Below are 13,914 nucleotides of genomic sequence, written 5' to 3' on the forward strand. Positions count from 1 at the left end.
GCACACAGGAAGGAGAAGACAATCGTAGCTTCCAAAATGACGCAAATGACTGTAAATTGGGTTTAATGGACATTTTAGTGAGAAACGCTTCTTGGTGCCATAGAGGCAAATCCATCATCTACATGTCAGTTCTCAAGTACTTTCAACATAAAATCTATTGACTCGAATTTTATGGAAATGAATAAAAGTGTCGTCCAGAAACAGTGACACTGGAAAAAAAATGGCGTCGAGTCAAGTAACTAAAGCGCCTTTTTTATTTTTAAAATTAATTTCAACCACGTGACTAATTGAGTAACCACGTGGTTAGATTTATCTCGTGGCTTAATTTAGCCACGTGACAAATTAAGCCATGTGATTAATTAAGCCACAAGATAAATATAACCACGTGACTTATTTAACCACGTGACTTATTTAACCACGTGACTTATTTAACCACGTGACAAATTAAGCCACGTGATAAATTAAGCCACGTGATTAATTAAGCCACGTGATTAATTAAGCCACAAGATAAATATAACCACGTGACTTATTTAACCATATGCCAAATTAAGCCACGTGATTAATTAAGCCACAAGATAAATATAACCACGTGACTTATTTAACCACGTGACAAATTAAGCCACGTGATTAATTAAGCCACAAGATAAATATAACCACGTGACTTATTTAACCAAATGACAAATTAAGCCACAAGACAAATTTAACCACGTGACTTATTTAACTTCGTGACAAATTAAACCACATGATTAAATAAGCCACAAGATAAATATAACCACGTGACTTATTTAATCACGTGACTTATTTAATCACGTGACTTACTAAACCACGTGCATAGTTTAACCAATCAATTGATCGAGTCACGTGGTTAAATTTGTTCAATTTGTCACGTGATCAATCGGATAGACTGATTATCTCCAAAAAACGTGTTTTTTGAAAAGATACGAATAAAATCATTCAAATAAAAATAAATAAGTAGAAAGACTTAAGAGTTACTCTCTCTTCAAAATTGACGACGGACGAACAAGTTGTGGAGTATCTCCTTCATCATACATGAAAAATTTAATAGGAATTACTTGAACACACACACACACACTCGAGTGGCATAATTTCAAGTAAATTTTCTATCTATCATAAAACTTTTCAAATAACTTTTCCATTCTGAAAAGGATGGCAGAATGAATAGAGATTTATTTGTAAAGATATACGAATTTTATGATTCTTCTGCCAAAATCATGCAAAACTACTAAAAATTTTATATATTTATTTTTTTTTTGTGTTATCATAAAAAAAAATAGAGGACTAATGCATTTTTAATAATGTAGGACAGAAAATCAACAAAAATAAGAGTTGAATAATTTTTTCCGGCGAAAATCCAGTCACTGGAATGAAATTTCATTCAACATCATAAAAGGTTTAATTTTCCAGATTTTTTTTTTGTTTCTTTAGTTTATCGATGCGAAAAATTCTGAGAAATTTTATCTGATTCGCTTATGAAAAATTATTTTTTATTTCAATGAATTTCTGTGAGCCATAAAATAAAATTAACACGCAAAAAAATAGCAGCTCTAGCTTATCTGGAAAAGAAGATCTCACTAAAAATTTATCAACTTTGTGAGAGTGAACTCAAATAAAAGTCTCGTTAAATTTTAAATGGAAAACTTTTTTTGTTGTTCTCCGTTTTGTGTATCCTATGAGGCATCAAGTGTCAACTTTCAAGTCCCTTCAAGTGTTGTAGGTTTCATTTTTTATAAATAATATAGCGTGAAAAATTGGTAACAGACACAAAAAAATAAATCTGGAAAGTTTAAATGTTGCTTTAATGCAGTTCATGAGAGGCAGAGTTATGAGTGCGCTCTGAGAATTTTGTCTCGAGTGGAATACTAGAAGTGAAAATTAGAGATTTTGCACATTTTAATTAATTATCAGGAAAATTAAAACAATAAATGTTGTTTTGCATTTTTTGAAGTAATATTAATAAATAAAATAATTTAATTAATTAAAAATATATAAAAAAATTTATAAAATACGGTAAGTTTAGATTTTTGAAAGAATTATTAAATAAAAAATAATGAAAAATATTATTTAATTAATTTTTAAAATTTAATTTATAAAAAATAATTAATTAATATTTTTTTACTATTTTTATATTAGTTAATTATTTTTTATAAATTAAATTTTAAAAATTAATTAAACAATATTTTTACTATTTTTTTAATATGTATTTCTTTTAAAAATTAAGATTTACGGTATTTAACAATTTTTTTCATATTTTTTTTTAAATTTTATTCAGAATTTTTAAACTTTAATAAATTTTAATTAAAAAATATTTTTTCACTTTAAGGTTGTTGAAAAATTTCGCAGGAACCAAAAAGTTTGTCACTAACAAATATTTACTTTCCGCAAACAAAACTTTTTCTATGGAATGACCACAAAATAAAAAATTAACAGTCGAAAAAATAAACAATTTATTTTTTTATTTGAAAATTCCATTCATCAACTTGAATATTTCATACAAATTTGCTACCACTGCTGACATTTTTTTTACTTGATCCCAATATCGAAATTCATTTATCTGGTTTCCATTTACGGCACAAATATGCTCGTAGCTAACAACTCACATATATTAAAATTGGAAAATTTTTATGTGTTGTGACACATGACACATGTAAGAATATCTGCCACACTTTTACTCAACAACTCGCAATCGCACTCTATAAAAATGCCAATTTTTGCCAATGAACAAAATTTACACAGCAAAAGTTTTTTATTTGTGGCGTTTCACTCTCGCTCAAACTCGTTATTATTACAAAATTCCCCGGATTGTGAACAAAATAAAACTTTTTAAGGCATCCTACCTGCACCATGTCGAGAGGTAATGAAACTATTTTTGCGCTTTTAAACTACGGCTGCTGTTGAGAATTGATTTTTCACGTGAGTGATGTGCTGCTGATCCGATGATGTAGGCGAAGTTATTGATTTTGTTAATCAAAATCGGAAGCTGTAAATGTAGAAAAGTTGTTGTCAGAAAAAAGATGATTTTTACTAAATTTTTATTTGAAAATCAGGCGACCCAGTGCACATTTTTGTTTTTTTTTTTGGTATCCCAGTTCATACTTTAAATTTTTATCCCAGTCTACATTTTTAATTCATTCGAGTGAACGTTGGAAATTTTTAACCCAGCTCACATTCTGCATTTACTTCAACGAAAGTTTTGAATTTTTATCCAACGAACAATTTTAACATATTTTACCCCAGTTAACAATTTAAATTTTTGGCTCAGTGCATATTCTACATTCTCGACTCCATTCTAATTCAACGTTAGTTAGATTTAGTAAAAATTATATTTTTTCTGTTTCATTAAGAAATTTATTTCAAATTCTAATTTTTCATCCCAGTGCAAATTATGAGTCTTCTTCCCAGTTTACATTTTAACAGACATGGAAAAAGTTTATTTTTTTCCGAGACCCAAACTCATTTCCCAAAATTATATTTACCACAAGATAATGGAAAAAATCATAAATTTTATACATTTTTTAAGTAATTCTACAAATTTTAATTTTTAAATTATTAAATTTCCTCATTTTTCTCTTAAAAATTCAATATTTCTTTATGATTTTTGTAAATTTCCCGAAAACGAGGTTCCCGCACTTTTTCCAAGACCGCATTTTATTTTTTGACCCATTGCACATTTTAAATTTAAACCTAGTTTAAAAGATATCACAATTTGACCCAGTGCACATTCTTAACTTCAAATTTTGTAATTTTTTTAAAATTATGAACATTTTCAAAGACTTATTATCCCAAATTTCGATTTTTTTTTCAAATTTTAAATTTATGGCCCAGTTAACATTTAGCATAAAAATTAAAAATTTTAACCCAGTACACATTTTTTAATACAAAATTTACCCATTTCTGACCTCCAAACGCAAAATTCTGCTAAAAATTCATTTTTTTTTCATCGAAATGCATTTGTCACATTGCACTAAAAAGTGACAAGGAGGCACAATTGATCCAGCAGGTACATGACACATCATTCTCTATTCAGAAAATAAAAAAAAAACAGACGTCGAGTGCACGTTGTAAATGATGGAATATTTATCTTTAGATGTTCTACATGTGCAACATCCCCAAATGCCTCTAACAACGTTTCACATCGCTTTAAAATATTCAAAGTAACAGTGAATGACGACGACGTGGCTGCATGTGTCGCACGTTATCGCAAACCGCCGTTAAAATGCACACAATGGGACAAATCAAACATTTTCCTGGCGATGATGATGAATCAATTTAACGTTGTTGCTTTGTGTGTGCGACATTGGCGTCTGATGTAATAAAACTTGATTGCATTGATGATGCGATCATGACGCGACAAGGGACACAGCGGCAAACAACACGCAACCCAATTAACCATTGTCGCAGGTCGTTCAAAAAAAAATACAAAAAAGGTAAATCCAACTGTTAAAAACCACAAAAGAGAGCAATTCGTTTGATTTTCGACCATTTTTTTGGATTTTTTATCCTTTCATTGTTTGTTGTGCCCATTATTATCCGAATTCAATGAAGTGTCATTCCAATCAATGAAAACATTTTTTTCTGGCGAATTCGGACTTGCACAATAAAATCGCATGAATAATGTGGGTTCAGCCTCTTTGATGAGGGTTTTCTTTGTGTCTTCCTTCACAAACCGGGATCTGTTTTGAATTCATAATAACAATAATCATCGATAAATTTTAGTTTTTTATTTGCCATTTTTTACGTTTTTTTTTTTTTGCTTTTTTAAATTCAAGGATTTTGACATTACGTGCAGGGAAAAATAAAAAGAAACGTGAGACGAAAGAAAAAAAATAATTATTTAATTGAAAATCTTTCTTTTGACTTTTTTTTCTTCTTTTTATGGATTTAATGGAAACGCGCGAAAGAGGAAAGGATAACGCGTTAATGATTTTAATTTTTGCTTTGACGCCTCGCAGTTTGACCTTTCTTGCCTTTTCTTCCGTGAATTCATTATAATTTAATAAAAACGTGGAGAAGGAGCATTTACTTCAAAGGTGCGTTTTTTATTTCGCGATTGTTCATTTTAAACTCGACCTGGAAAAATACTTTTAATCAGTTAGGTGGCAAAAAATTGTTCCGGAAACGCAGTGGGTGATAAATCCTCTTTTTTTGAGTAATTATTTTTTAATTTGAATGTTCGTGAAATTTTATTTACCAGCGGATATTAATGGATGAATTGCATTTAAAATATTAATTTTTTGTTGGAAATTTAAAAAAATAAAAAAAAATAAAATTTATTAAACTAATGGAAAAATTATTAATTAATTAAAAACAATTATTGATTGAATCAAGTTTTTAAAAAAGTAAATAAAATAAAAAAAAAAGTTTAAAAATAATTATTTTCGGCAAAAATTTATTTAAAAAAATACTTAGAAATTAAATTATTTAAAAATTTTGTAATTGTTGATAAATAGCAAAAAATTGATAATAATTTTTAATTAGTTTGAAAATTTTTTAAAATATAAATGAAAATAATATTCAAAAATTTGTCTGTTAAAATTTTAAAAATTATTGCGATTGAAAATTAATTTAAAATTAAGAAAGTATCATTTTAAAAATTTTAAAATTAAAAGAAAAAAAGCAAAAAATTGAAATAAAAATTTATAAAAAAAATTTAAATTTAATGAATTTATTTAATTTTATTTAAATTTTTTTAAATAATAAGGGTATACGCGTCAAAGTTTACGGGCCCGTAACTTTGCATTAAAACCGTTAAAATCCGTATTAATAAAAATTTTTTTATTTTTGGAAAATTTACGGGCAATTTTAAAATTTAAAAATCGTCGTGCTGTAAATCGAATTATTTCGTATAAAATTTTTGTTTATTTTAGACGTTTTTTTTAAAATTTTAATTTGGCTAATTTAAATAAAATAATCCGTATTTGGAATCAAATTAAAAATGCTTAAAATGTTATTTTTTTTATCTTAAAAATTTGAAATTTGAAAAAATTTTTCATGCAAATTAAAAGCTAAATTCAAAAAAAAAAAATAATTTTTTATTTCAAAATGACAAGTTTTAAAAATAATTTTTGAAAAAATCTTCGGAAATATAATTTTTTCGAAAAGACACTAAACACCCCGTAAGATTACGAATCAATTACCAAAACAATTATACGTAAATATGTCGCGTTTTCCCTTAATAGAAAATAAAAAAAAAATGAAAAAAATAATTAAATATAAAAACTGATTAATTAATGAAATTATTAAATTAAAATTAAATTATTAATTAATAATAATTTTAAATTATTAATTATTAAATTATTTATTATTAAATTATTAAATTAAATTTTAAAAAAATCATTTTCATGCAAATTAAAAGAAAATCTGATAAAAAAGAAAAAAAATTCAAAAATATTTTTTTTTCAATGAAACGAATGCATAAAAAACTTTCTTTCTCTTATCAGAAATTCATTTTCGTGACAAAATTTCCTCGGAAATCAAATTCAATTCAATTACGCATCAAATTTTTGACCTTTTTTCACTTTCTTATCAATTCCATGCTATACTGTGCGTGATAATTGCTTGTCATGTCAACGTGTCATGTAAATCGAATGTAACAAGAGCAAAAATCAACGAATATTACAAACAAGTCCAAATTTCACACGAATTCCGTCTGGCAATTTTTTCACTTTTGAAATTATTTTTCCCTGTAAAAAAAATGTTTGCAATAATATTGACTTTTTTTTGTGTCATCATCAAATATTAAAGTCACCTTTCATGCAAAATTTAAAGCTAATATTCGAAAATAAATAAAGAAGGAAGGAAAAAAATTTAACCCAAATATCTTTTTACTCACGTTTTTCAATCAATATTTTGCGTTTTAAGTGAACGTGCCTACAAATTCGATTTGGCACAATGTACTCGTCGCTCCTTGCAAAATATTCGCAAGCAGTAATGTAGCCTTAAGGTAGACAAATTATGGGACGAACATGATACTGTTGATTTATTTTGTGTGCTTAGGATTTAAAATACTACTTCGCCCCAGAAGTAAATGTGTGGCGTGGCGAAATAGGACGAACCGAAAAAAAAATTGTGTCATAAAATCGGTGTCGGTTTCGCAAAATTGTGAGAAAATTTAATCATTGGAGCGCCACGTGTGTTATTATTGGCATATTTTTGCACCATCGAGACAATTATTATTGCCAGAAAAACATTTCGATAAAATCTCATGACACGAGAGAGCAGAAAAAAAGGGAAACATTTTGTCGTCATGAATAATGTTATTGCTCTCGGTGTGGTGTGACCTTAGACGACACAAAATCATTCCATTATCCTTGTCATTTGTTCCACCACTTGCTTCATCGCCTCCTCAAATACCAGTCAGTCAGATTTTGATGGAATCCAAAGTAAAATCAATATTATTTTAATCCGAAAGATTATCATCTCATCATACCTTTTTTCCTTTGTCCTCGTTTGCTGGCAGGAGAAATGTCACAAATGAATAAGATATTAGTTTTGATGCCTTCTCATATCACGCCAAACGTATTTCGAGGTGAAAAACAAATGTTATTTTCACAAGAATTTATGGATTACGTTTTTGTCTGTCGCTTCATCTTCCTTCTGTGCGGACCGACAACAAACGAAACTCGTGCCAAGAAAACCGAGAAAATGAGAAAATGATTGACAGCAATTTCGCTCGAGATGACTAGATGGTAAATATTTAAAGTTTTTACCTTGATTTTCATCGTGTAACGAACGCTAAAAGGACGAATTTGATTGTTTTATGTCGCTCGTGCCAATAAATTCCCAGAAGAAGAGACAATCTCAATTACGAGAAATGGATTATATTCAAATTATTTAAATCTGTGATCAAAAGGATGGTTTTGTTGACAAACAAGCAGTTTTGTCGTGAAATAAGACTTTGATCAGTGTTTTAATTTTTGAGGATTTTTTTTTAAATTTATTTTTAATATTTTTTAAAAGTTTTTAAAATATTTACAATTTTTTTTTTCTCACTTTTTTTAAACTTAAATAAATACTTTTTTTTAATTTAAAAATTATTTAATTTTAAATAATTTAAAAATTATTTAATTTTAAATAATTTAAAAATTATTTAATTTTATTAAAAAATAATTTTTAAAAAATATTTAATTAAAAATTTGAATTATTTTAATTTTATTTAATTATTTAATTTTTTTTTAATTATTTAATTATTTAATTTTAAAAAACAAAAGATAAGATTTAAAAAATTAAATAAAAAAAAATTAAAAATTGAGAAAATTACAAAAAAAATTAACTAAAAATAAAAAACTGCTTTTAGGTATTTATATTTTTTTTTTAATTAAAATTTTAAATAAATATTATTTTTTTTATATTAATTTATAAATTTATTTATTAATTTAACCTAATTATTTAAAATTTTAATTTAAAAATTTACTAAAAAAAAGTTATTTTTTTAATTTTAACGTTGCCTAAAATCCAAGTTCCGATCAGTTTCTTAAAAAAAATATCAATTTAAAAAAAAATAAAGTGAAATCCTCAACATTTCAAACGAATAAAAAAAGGAAGTCACTTTTGTGAAATAAAAGCTTTCTTTGACACGAAATACCATTGTCTTTCAAACATATTTCCGTCGTAATGGTATTTTAATGCGTTCTTGCAACTAAACAACTAAGTACATTGAGAATGACGACAACATCACCATTAAAAGAGAGAGAAGAACTTTTAATAAGAAACCCTTTTGTGCACAAAACTTTGTTAGCTGACACACTTTCATGACACGAGAAATTAGATCACTCATGGAAATCTTCAAGTACACATCGCCGCTCAAAATGTTTCGTTTCAAGAACTTTTGTCTCGACAACGAACGCTAAAAGACAAAGTGATGAGTGATACTTGGAAAGCGACATCAAAGCGCGCCTAGACAGCACTTGAATGTCCTTTGATGCAAGCAAGCGGAAAATATTTAAGTACCGAAACATAAATTTTCCAACTTTGCTAGAAGGAAATATAAATATTCAAACCGAATGCAATTCTTTCATTGACCTGCCTTATCCGGTCAACCATAAATTTTGATGTTGTTCAGGTAAAACTTTAAACTTTTTCTTTCAGTGATTTTTCTCATATATATCCGAGAGTAAAAATAAAAAAAAATATATTAATCTAGCATTTCTATAGAAGATTTCCGTCTTCGCAAACATAATTTAAAATGCATCAATAAATAAACAGCAAGGAAAAGTAGCACCAGTTGTATAACGAAAACATTGGTATCAGCAAATAAAACTTTTTCCTTTAAAAAAAACATTTTTATGAATAAAAAAAATTCCTTCGGTACCCATTTTACGAAGAGTTTTATGGTAAAAGATATTTTTTGCGTACCGAATTCGATAATACTGGAAATAATAATAACCAACTCAGCACGCCACGAACAACAACAACTTTCTTCACCACTTTATGTATCATCATTTTTATTACAACACCGTTAAATTTTTTTCAGAGCAATGCGAAGAAAGTTCTGTTTACATTCGTAATGCGAAGGGCATTTTTTTTTAGAAGAAAAAAGTCGCCGCATGGGTTGTCCATCCGCAGACTAATAATTTTTCCAAAGAAGAAAATTATAAAAACTTAAGTTTAGGATTTAAAAAAAAATTAAAAAGGTAAAAGCAATTTTTGTAACAAATCACATAAAAAAACTACAAAAACAAATTTTCAAAGAAAATAACAGAAATTCTTTAAGAATCACAACCAGCTTTCACTTAGGAACAAAAAAGATGGATTTTTTAAACATTTGTAATCTGGCAGCTTTTTTTGGATGAAATGCGGAGTTTGGACATAAATGCTCTGATGTATCAAAAAACCATAGACTTATTGCAACCTATCAAGGAAATCCTTTGAACTACTTCGTTACAAAGCCAAATTTTAAATACTCAAATACTAATTTAAACGGAAAGTAATAATATTTTAAAAATGACTGAGAAATTTTGCTTGACGAAATACAAAATAAGAGACAATAGAAGTACAAAAAGATTTAAAGCGAACACGCTACATTATAAATGCCCTGACTTCAAATATCTTGTTCATAATTGGCCAAATAAAAATTTACGTAGAAACATGCTGCCTCTATATCACTTGGGAAGAGCTGAAAAACTTCTGAAACTCGATAGGCTGAAGTAACTTGAACACTTTTTTTGATACATGGTTTGTGGAGACAGAGACCGAAACTCTTAGTTCATTAGAACTTTTAGGTTACCATAAAATTTAATTACATCAAATATAGAATAAATAAAAAATCAACTTAATTTTTTAAATCAAAAATCAAATAATTATATCAAGTTTTCGATAAAAGATTAAACAGTTATTTAGAAAAAAAACGTATAACATCTAAGATTTTTTTATATTTTAAAAACAAAAAAAATAATTAATTGTTAAGAAAGAATTCAACTAAATTTTAATTCACTTAAACAAAATACGCTCACGTTATCCACACATTTTTTTCACAAAAAGCCCAATAAAAATTTTTATCTACTACAGCAAAAATTTGTTCGCGTTTTCCAATAAATATTTAATGGTTTTAATTTTGCTTTCGTTATTTTTTTCCCTTAGCTCTCTGTTTCTCGAGAAAAACATTAGATTAAAAGACACAAATCGTTTATTTTTTTGTGAGTTCAGCTCTATTCTATTAATATATTATTGTTTTTTTTCGCTTCTTTAAACATTTACGCGATAAAGAGTAGAATTACGAGCCATTGCGACTAAAAAGATGTACTTTGGGCGTGCGTTGTAAATTATTAATTTAAAATTCTAAACATTTGTGATAAATTCAGGACTCCGGAAAAGTTGATAGTCCATTAAAATATGTGCGATTAAAAATTAAAATTCAAAGGAGGAAATAACTTCGCCTCACACACATATACATCTACATTTCCGTCTTGTGATAAGAGTACAAGAGAGTTGGGAAAAAAAAGTTTTTTCCAATATTGCCTTCGAGGCAACTTTAAAACAAGTAAGAGAAGTAAGCGTAGAAACAAAAAGATAATAATAATAATATTTAACATTATTAAACCAATGAAAAACTTTTTAAATTGTAGTCAATAAATAACATGATTATGAACAAGAGGAAAAGTACTGCTGTTGCCACTGTTTTTACCGAGAACAGAAGACGAACAAAAAAAAAAGATAAGAAAAGAGCTTTCAATTTGCTTTTTACAACTAATTTAAAATATACAGACAATGTAAATTGTTTTAAAGTCGACACAATCTGTTACATTTTGGCGTTGTGGTGCCGCTTGTTGTTTTTTTTTCTCTCTCTCTGTCTTTGGAGAAACTGCAAGTTGCTTAAAAAAAATGTCAAGATAAAACCCAGAAAATACACAAAAATTATGATGCATAATATACAGTTGAACGTTTGAACTGTGATATTTGTCATATCAAATTTTGTGTGATTTTCTTCGTTTTTTTTTTCTTAGTTGTCTGGCGCGTCCTATTCGAGAAAGAGACATTTTCTCTGAAGTACATCTTTTGAATTGAAACACATTTCTATCCGTTTGGCGTCTCTAGTTTTGGTTTCTTTTTTCTTCGTTGTCGTCTTTTGTGTGTCTCTGGTACGTTGCCAAAAAATAGAGAGCTTCGTTGTTGATGTTGCTGCTGCCACTGCACTCGTGTGGAAATATTATAAGAAATTTATTTTCGCAAGTTAAAATATCAGCGAGGCAAGAATTTTGGAATATGCATTGGGGCAACATTTTTAAATGTCCACTGGGTCAAAGTGAGTTTATGCATTAGGCCAAATTCAGAATGTGCATTGGGCAATATTTTCTAATGTGCATCGGGATTAACTTGAGATTGACATTAAGACAATATCTCAGAAACTGCATTGGGGTCCTATTTCAAAATATGCATTGGGGCGAAATTAAAGAATGTGCATTGGGGTCCTTTAACAAAATGTGCATTGGGGCGAAATTAAATAATGTATATTGGGATAAAATTTCCATGCCTTAATATTCATTATTAACTTTGTCCCAATGCACATTCTTGAATTTAACCCCAATACATATTCTTAAATTCTTGCGCCACACAATATTTTGATTTGCCCAAATTTTTGGCAAAGTTAAGAATGAAAATTAAGGCATGGAAATTTTATCCCAATACACATTATTTAATTTTGCCCCAATGCACATTTTGTAAAATGACCCCAATGCACATTCTAGAATTTTACCCCAATGCATATTCTCAAATTCTTGCCCCGCCAATTTTTTGGCTTGCGAAACATGGATTTTTTTTTTTGTAGTGAAGAAATACCTCTTGTCTCTTGTTCGAAAGCAACTTTAAACATATAATTTCTCTCGCTTGTTTGCATCCAAATTATCTTTAAGAAATGATTTTTGATATGTGACGCACACAAACAGGCACACAAGAGACCAAAAGAAAGTCAAGTACACAGCCTTTTGATGTCTTTTGGCTCAACTGGAAAATCAGATAATGCTCCATATAACAAAACATGCACCAAAAAGCATCAGATTTGAATTTAAATTTTGTTTTGTTGTTTCCTTTTTTGTTTTGTGTTGCGTCAGTCGTCGCTCGTTTGTCCCTGAAGCAAATTATATGTAGAGACGCAATGATTCTAACATCATAACATCACAACAACGAATCGTGCTATTTTACATTTTTTGTTGTTTTTCTTGCTTAGCATTTCGGATGAAATAATAAAAAAAAGCACACACACAAAAAAAAATGTAATCTCTCGTTCTATGGATGTGCGCTGAAACAAAATAAAATAAAATAATAGAGAACAAAAGCAATTCCATAATTAATTTCATGCAATTTACTTGCCTGCTTGCTTTTTGTAATAATTTCAGGCATTTTATTTCGTGCATTACATGGAAATATTTCTCGTTTATTGTTATTGTTATTGCTACTTTTTGAAGGGAGCAACGCGGGAAAAAATCAAAGGCTTCGTGTTTGATGGTGACTGCCAAAATTTACAGGATTTAAAGGAATTCCGAAATTGCCGGAATAATCGTTTATTTTTATGCACATTCATGAGCGATAAATAGATTAAAATTTTTAGTTGGAAGGAGAATTTTTTTTTGTTTAAAATAATGTGGGGTAATTATGTAATGCCGCCCTTTTATGGTGTCGTTTAAGTCATCATTAGCCATTAGTGAGTAGATGAAAGACTTTTAATCGGGTTTCGAATGTTTTTCTTCGAAAGGAGGGAAAATTAGGGATTTTTCATGTTTTTTTTTTAATTTTAAAATCTTTATTAAAAAAATAATTAAAAGAACCATAAAAAGATTTAAACACAAAAATACTTCAAATTTTATTTTTTAACATTGAAAATTTTAATTTAATTTTTTAAATAAGGTAAATAAATAATTTTAAATAAATTAAAATTAAAAACAAATTCAATTTATTAAAATATTTATTTAATAAAGAAAATAAATAATATATTCTTAAAAAATGTATAGCGCTAAGAATTGAAAAATTATACAAAAAAATTATTTAATGGAAAATATTTAAAATTACTTGAAATGGTTTATTTTGAATAATTTTTTAATTAAAAAAATTTAGTCTTGAATATTTGACAAATTTCAGAGTTTTAAAAAAACGTCTATAATTTAAAAAAAAATAATTTTTAAATTATTTAATTTTTATTTAATTTATTTTATTTATTAATTTTATTTAATTTAATTAATTATTCCACTCCAAATTGCCGTTTACCGTTTTTTGGTGTTTTTCATATTTTTATCATTAAATTTTAATTTTTTAAAAAAAATTAAAAGATTTTTTTTTTAAATTTTTACATTAATTTTTTTTCTCTAAAAATATTTAAAAAAAAAATAATTTTTCAAAATTTTCGTAAAAAATTTGGAACGGCCTTAATATCCTTTAATGGAAATTTTTAATGAAAAATAATTTCAA

The 13,914-nt window shown here is 27.3% G+C and overlaps 2 protein-coding genes across 2 annotated transcripts in view; one reads left to right on the plus strand and one right to left on the minus strand.

Annotated features, from left to right (window-relative positions):
- Window positions 1-13,914, minus strand: part of LOC134827586 (zinc finger protein ZFMSA12A-like) — a 230,213-nt gene that overhangs the window by 51,139 nt on the left and 165,160 nt on the right. The window lies entirely within an intron of this gene.
- LOC134827592 (uncharacterized) overlaps window positions 1-13,914 on the plus strand; it is a 145,266-nt gene that overhangs the window by 18,815 nt on the left and 112,537 nt on the right. The window lies entirely within an intron of this gene.

Source organism: Culicoides brevitarsis, chromosome 1, assembly GCF_036172545.1.
Source record: "Culicoides brevitarsis isolate CSIRO-B50_1 chromosome 1, AGI_CSIRO_Cbre_v1, whole genome shotgun sequence".
NCBI classification, from domain to species: Eukaryota; Metazoa; Arthropoda; class Insecta; order Diptera; family Ceratopogonidae; genus Culicoides; species Culicoides brevitarsis.